At 57.1% G+C, this 7,500-nt stretch overlaps 1 non-coding gene and 1 pseudogene across 1 annotated transcript; both read right to left on the reverse strand.

The window, feature by feature from the left end:
* Positions 1-2,100: 2,100 nt before the first annotated feature.
* On the reverse strand, positions 2,101-5,819 carry LOC114945269 (large subunit ribosomal RNA; annotated as a pseudogene).
* Positions 5,820-6,854: 1,035 nt separating this feature from the next.
* On the reverse strand, positions 6,855-7,009 carry LOC146722026 (5.8S ribosomal RNA). The gene has a single exon (XR_014925384.1). It is a non-coding gene; the product is annotated as a 5.8S ribosomal RNA (ribosomal RNA).
* Between the last annotated feature and the right edge of the window lie 491 nt (positions 7,010-7,500).

The following is a 7,500-nucleotide window of genomic DNA, read 5'->3' on the forward strand; positions in this document are numbered from 1 at the left end:
CTCCTGGCACATGGTTCCTGCAATAACAAGATGTCAAGTCGCTTTTCGACGACGAGCTGACGCACCTCTCCCGTGACTTTAGCTGAACGTCTCATGTTCAGCTGCAGGATTCTCACTCCCGTGGTCGCCAGTGAGAAATTTCCAGACGAAGTAGGAGTAAAAGGGGAGCTTGCCGCGTTTTGTTGCGGCCCGGCTCGATCCGATTTATTTTGGGTGTGGGGTTGGGGTTTTGGGGAGTTCGCGGAGCTAATTTCGTCGTCATTTACGGTGGCGCAAGTCGCGGAGCTATTCGCGGGGCTAATCGCGGTACTAATCCTAACTCTGTTTTCGCGATTTTTCTTTGCTTCAGCGCTCAGCCCCAGCCGACCCTCGGACCTCGGCGTGGGCTCTCTCACGGTCGCGTCGCATCTGGCTAGCACAAATCGGACGGCACGAAGGCCGCTACCACTAAGCGCTTCCTGGGCTGCTGCCCCACCCGGCAGGAAGCGTTTTACCAGGCGGGCACTTCTCCTAACCAAAGATTTTACTAATTCCATCTATGTTCCCACGAGTACGGTGGAAAGGGGGTCAAGCGACGCAGAGCCACCACTACGCCACCAAGCCTAAATACACCAGGAGGGCGGCAGATATCCCGGGCGGACCGTTAGCGGCCGCGATCTTATCGTCTACGCGACCATTCATGCCCTCGGCACGGTACCTAACACCTTAACATTAAGACGAGCGCCATTGTTTGGAAACGCCTACCCGATCATCGGCATTCCACCCGAAGCAAACGAACGAACGAGACGAGGTTAAGCGAGACGAAACGACCGGAGCAACGACGAGGATACCGATGATGATGATGTTCCTGAAAGGAAAAGAGCTACTTGTGAGCCATTTGGTCAGTGACGCCGACTCGTAGCAATGCAGTGTGTAAGCCTGAGGGTGGAGGACCTGAAAATAATAAGCTCCCTTCCTTCGCCGCGGCGTGTTGCTTCAGAATCTTGGGGAGTTTTTGGGGTTCCCGGCACTACTCGGGAAACCTTTAACGCTTGTGGACACTCGCTGGCCATGATGTGGCTGGAGGTCCCGCCCATTCCTTTCAACCCCTTGCTTTGTTGTCCCCAGGGCCGCACCCATTTGCATTTTACGTTTTCTGTCAGTCTCAACACGCGTCGCGGCAGCCCCCGACAGCGACGCCGAAGCGCACCCCAGGGGCCGAGTCCCCACGCGGCGTGTTGCTTTGCAATCCTACATTGGGTTCAACTGGGTCCTTAAGGCGTGTTGCCTTTAGCCCTTTTTTTGAAACCCACCGCGTGGCCAGCCCCGTGAGTTACACCGGAGTGCACCCCAGGGGCCGAGTCGCCACGCGGCGTGTTGCTTTTCAATCTTGCGTTGGGTTCATCTGGGTCCTTAAGGCGTGTTGCCTTTAGCCCTTTTTGAAACCCACCGCGTGGCCAGCCTCGTGAGTTGCACCGGAGCGCACCCCAAGGGCCGAGTCGCCACGTACTGCTTTTACGGATGCTTTGCTGACTTCCAACGCGCACTGCCTGACTTCCTTCCGTCCTCAAGGTCTGGGCCCATAGCCCGTGGGACCGGGTCCATTTGGCCCTCAGTCTGGGTGACTGCCCTTCGGACAACTCCCGGCGAACCTCCCCGCGTGCCGCATGCCGCAGAGAGAAACACCGAGTGTTCTTAGATTGTTCCACTGCATGTCCGATCCATCGAGCCGGTTTCCAGCCACAAACGTATGCGGCGTCCCGTTAGGGACACGCTTGCGACCTTCGCCCCAACACTCGACAGACCCGGCATGCGCGCCTGGGAACAATCCGTATTTTCGAGGCTCCCAGAGTTTGTAAGGGGAAGCGGCGAGCTCCGGGCCGAACACTCTGGGGCCAAGTCTTAAGACACCAGTTTTTGGGCTATCGGTTTGTTTACTAATTTTGCGTTTTCATTTCCTAGACTGTTTGTCCAGAGTTTGTGCTGGTCAATCTAGTCATTCGCAGTTTCACTTTTATTTTAAACTCTCCTTCGACTCCTCGACATTCACGCCTCGGCCCCGGCTCTGCGTGCGAAACAAGCAAGAGGGAGCCACGCTACTACACACTAGGTGTGCGCGCCACATATGAGCCATTCGGTCTTGCGACTCCGACTCGTGGCAATGCTGTGCTAATAAGTAGATAGGGACAGTGGGAATCTCGTTAATCCATTCATGCGCGTCACTAATTAGATGACGAGGCATTTGGCTACCTTAAGAGAGTCATAGTTACGACCGCACCGGGGGGTCTGGGGGGGCGGTTAGCCCCCCCAGTAAGCGCCCCCAGCGGTGCCGGGCGGCTACATCGCGGTTACTCCCCTTCCGCTAGAATCGGGATCCACACCTGGGATTTCCCCCTTACAGCGCACATACACTGCGTATTACGTACGCCAGGACAAGCAGATCCTTCAGACGTAGGGGCGCGGTTTCACCACGCAACACAATTGACTATGGAATAGGTTAGGTTTTGCGTCACATGGACGCGATCCACCATTCCTACTCTCTTTATTGTACCTGTGTGTGACGCCCCAGGTAGCAAGGCACCGATCCACGCAGGCCGAATCATATTTACGTCCAACCGTGCAATGGATGGGCTGGGATCGCCCAGAGGGCTTCCCAAATGCTTAAGGGAATGCGTACACATGAAATTTCTCCACGAGACACACTGCGCCAGGCGCCCTAGCTTCCACGCCCGTGAGAGTCCGACACCAATTGGTAGGGCACCGGTAGCCTCCCGGTGGGGCTCCCTACCTCCCTCACTACCCGGTGTTAGTCTAAGTCGCATGTATGACAGCTTCAGCATGCCTCGGACCCCGAACTGTGCATTCTCAGCGCCAGATCAGTCGACTCGGCCACGCATTCGCCACCATCAGCAACTCCGACAACGTTAGACGGGTCACCGTCGCGTACCTCGCTATTAGGCTACGCTGCCGATCGCCGCTACGACAGGGCCGGACGCTTTGCCCAGAACCTGGGATCGCTTTATCCTTCCACTGTCGTTTTATGGGTAAACTGTGATCGGTCGCCCGTTTACCCGCGCTTGCTTGAATTTCTTCACGTTGACATTCAGAGCACTGGGCAGAAATCACATTGCGTCAACACCCGCGAGGGCCATCGCAATGCTTTGTTTTAATTAGACAGTCGGATTCCCCTAGTCCGTGCCAGTTCTGAGCTGAGCGTTGAATGGCGGCCGAAGAGGACGACCACGACGGCTCGCGCCGCCACGGAAGCCTCGCAGCAAGGAAGATCCGCGGGAGGCCAAGGCACGGGACCGAGCTCGGATCCCGGGACCGGCGCGAGAACGCCGACCGTTCACCTCGCCCAGGCCCGGCACGTCAGCCAGACCCGCTTCCCGACCAAGCCCGACACGCCCCGCTCCTCAGAGCCAATCCTTATTCCGAAGTTACGGATCCAATTTGCCGACTTCCCTTACCTACATTATTCTATCGACTAGAGGCTCTTTACCTTGGAGACCTGCTGCGGATATGGGTACGAACCGGCGCGACACCTCCACGTGGCCCTCTCCTGGATTTTCAAGGTCCGAGGGGAAGATCCGGACACCGCCGCAACTGCGGTGCTCTTCGCGTTCCAAACCCTATCTCCCTGCTAGAGGTTTCCAGGGAACTCGAACGCTTATACAGAAAAGAAAACTCTTCCCGGATCTCCCGACGGCGTCTCCAGGTCATTTTGGGTTACCCCGACGAACACTCTTACGAGGGCCCGAATTGTATGCGGTTCCGCTGCCGGGTTCCGGAATAGGAACCGGATTCCCTTTCGCCCGACGGGCGTGTGTCTTTCGTATAATATTTATTATTATTTCTCGACACTCGAGTATATTGTACGCCGTCATTGACATAGGATTTCTCCTAGGGCTTAGGATCGACTGACTCGTGTGCAACGGCTGTTCACACGAAACCCTTCTCCACGTCAGTCCTCCAGGGCCTCGCTGGAGTATTTGCTACTACCACCAAGATCTGCACCGACGGCGGCTCCAGGCAGGCTCGCGCCCAGACCCTTCTGCGCTCACCGTCGCGACCCTCCTACTCGTCAGGGCTTCGTGACGACGCGAGAGAAGACTAACGCCCGCTCCCGGTTGCCGCCCCACTTGCCGCTGACGGCAGAGTATAGGCTCGACGCTTCAGCGCCATCCATTTTCAGGGCTAGTTGCTTCGGCAGGTGAGTTGTTACACACTCCTTAGCGGATTCCGACTTCCATGGCCACCGTCCTGCTGTCTTAAGCAACCAACGCCTTTCATGGTGTCCCATGAGCGTCGAGTTGGGCGCCTTAACTTTGCGTTTGGTTCATCCCACAGCGCCAGTTCTGCTTACCAAAAATGGCCCACTTGGCACTCTGATCCGAAGATGCTCGTGGCTTCATAATTCAAGAAAGCCAGAGATCTCACCCATTTAAAGTTTGAGAATAAGTTGAGGTCGTTTCGGCCCCAAGGCCTCTAATCATTCGCTTTACCAGATGAGACTCGCGCGCGTTCCGTGCGAAACGGCCGAGTGCCAGCTATCCTGAGGGAAACTTCGGAGGGAACCAGCTACTAGATGGTTCGATTAGTCTTTCGCCCCTATACCCAGTTCCGACGATCGATTTGCACGTCAGAATCGCTACGGACCTCCATCAGGGTTTCCCCTGACTTCGTCCTGACCAGGCATAGTTCACCATCTTTCGGGTCCCAACGTGTACGCTCTGGGTGCGCCTCTTCTCGCGATGAGAACGAGACGCCCCGGGAGTGCGAGGCCGCATCGCGACGCGGCCCATCCTCCCTAGGTCGACGGCCAGGGCCGACCTTCACTTTCATTACGCCTTTAGGTCTCGCGACAAGTCCCAATGACTCGCGTACATGTTAGACTCCTTGGTCCGTGTTTCAAGACGGGTCCTAAGAGTACCCAAAGCAGTAGCGTCGCCGACCGGTATCGGTCTCCCGCGAGACCGCGGGAGACGTTCGCAGGCCTGTCGAAGGTGTACCGTACTGTAACCAACAGCGGGCCAGGACCGGGGACGGCGCGAAGTCCGTAACCTCCGAGTACCGTGGCGCGCGCTTGCGACGGTCTCGACGCACCGTGAATAGTGCGGCCTGATACCTTGCGCGTACCGCCGAGCAGCCGGCCGGGCGACCGAGGGTTTGTCGCGTGCCGTTTTACCGGCGACGCGACAGACACCGCACCCGGGCCGTAGACCGACACCCAGCGGGTCGCGACGTTCTACTTGGGGAGAAGTGCACGACGACGAGCGCCGGACATCGGCGCACGGTAGCGTGCCCGCGCGCGAGCCGCAAGGACTCCGCGGGACATCGCCGACCGACGCGAAGCCAGCGCCGCTGACGATGAATCTCCCCGTTCGATCTTTTGGGTTTCTTAGGTTTACCCCTGAACGGTTTCACGTACTCTTGAACTCTCTCTTCAAAGTTCTTTTCAACTTTCCCTCACGGTACTTGTTCGCTATCGGTCTCGTGGTCGTATTTAGCCTTAGATGGAGTTTACCACCCACTTAGAGCTGCACTCTCAAGCAACCCGACTCTAAGGAGAGATCCTCCCGAGGCGCGCACCGGTCGCTACGGGCCTGGCACCCTCTACGGGTAAGTGGCCCCATTCAAGATGGACTTGGACGCGACGCGGCACCTCGGGATAAGCGGATCCTCCCAAACACCACATTTCCCTGCGGCGGAACCGCGGGATTCGGTGCTGGGCTCTTTCCTGTTCGCTCGCCGCTACTAAGGAAATCCTGGTTAGTTTCTTTTCCTCCGCTTAATAATATGCTTAAATTCAGCGGGTAATCTCGCCTGCTCTGAGGTCGTCGCATAGTGAGTTTTCGTAGCCGTTTGCCTCCTCCGCGTCGCTCATCGTCGTCTCTCCTCTATAATATATATTATAAGAGGGAGAGAGAGAGAGCGTCGAACGAGAGAGCAGCAGCGGCAGCACACGAAATACGCGAGAAGGCAAATCGCCGGGGCGCTAACCGCACACACACTCGTTGGTGGTAATGGAGACGATATATCGCGGGGTTCGAGATTCTCGGCTCTCCCTTCTCTTTTATATACGAAATTCGGGCGGAATCGATTCGACGAGTACACGACGCGGCGCGCCGGTCCCCTTTTTTCGCTTTACGAAAATTTCGTGGACTCGGACACGCGGTCGGCTCGCGATTCAAAACCCTTCTCCGTAAAGAGGTAAAGGATTACGAATGCTCTCTCCGCCGGACGACGACGCGCCGTATATTTCTCCGTAATACCGTTATGTGTGCGGGCAAGGGCGCCTCGGCATAAGACGCGCGAGCGCTATCGCACCGAGAGACGCGGCACAGAGTGCGAGAGCAGTCCGGTCAGTCTGTGTGATGTACGGAGAGGAGAGACGGTGAGACAAGCGCTACCTACTTTCGGGAGACAACGACGCACGCGCCGCTCTAGGGAAAGCGGTGCCATTCACCGTCCTGACCCTTTTTTTGGCCGTTTGTTGCTCCCTTCGCGCGCGCTCTTACTCTCATCCCATTTCTCCTCGGCTCTCGCGTACACACACGACTTGGATACACAAACACGCTCCCCCTCTTAATTCGCGCAGCATTCTCTGGGCGCGCGTTCGCCAACGTTTTACACGCTTGTGCGCTTCTCCTCCTCATTATTATTATTATTTCGGTGTGTCATTTCAGACGTCGCCAGGATTTGCACCGCGGCCGGTCGGCGCGGCACAGACACCTCGGGCGAACGTCCAACGATCGCTCGTACGCCCATTGTAAGCGTTGCACAGGGCACAGGCGACGCGCGCGCCATTCTCTGGTCGCCCGCGTCGTGGCCGTGCGCGCTTTTCGGGCGCAAGCAGTTTAGGGGTACTAAAACGACCCTCAGCCAGGCGTGGTCCGGGAATTGTATCCGTGGACCGCAATGTGCGTTCGAAATGTCGATGTTCATGTGTCCTGCAGTTCACAAGTTGACGCGCAATTAGCTGCGTTCTTCATCGACCCACGAGCCAAGTGATCCACCGTTCATGGTAATCGTTCAAAATTTTTGCGTTCGCGAAGAAACGCGCTTCTCGTTCAACCATCGTGGTCTCTTCTCTCGGACGAGAGAGAGAGAGAGAATAATCGTGGTGGCTCTTCGATCAGCCTGTCTGCGCGCGTCCGAGGACGCGCGCGGACCGCCGCCTCTCGCCAGGGAAGGCTACGGCACAAAGATAGAGTTGTGTGTTTCTCGTTCGGAGCGTCTCTCCCGCAACGGGAGAGCCGGGGCGGAAGCTCTTTGAAGAAACCGTCGGACCGACACAGTTGACAGATTGGTCGAAATATCATCGATCCCTTCTCTGTGTTATATATATATATTATAATAATATATGGGGGTCCTCTCGCTCGGCACTCGCGGTCGCACACCGTGTGTTCTCGGCACGCTGACCGCTGCCCCGCGACAACGGGGAGGGCGCGCGTCGACGAACGTCGTGGGTGCTGCACACACGCGTGCGCGGGCATAGGTTACCACCGGTTCGCGCTC

Source organism: Nylanderia fulva, unplaced genomic scaffold, assembly GCF_048542155.1.
Source record: "Nylanderia fulva isolate GAGA-0341 unplaced genomic scaffold, ASM4854215v1 Scaffold381, whole genome shotgun sequence".
In the NCBI taxonomy this organism is placed as follows: domain Eukaryota; kingdom Metazoa; phylum Arthropoda; class Insecta; order Hymenoptera; family Formicidae; genus Nylanderia; species Nylanderia fulva.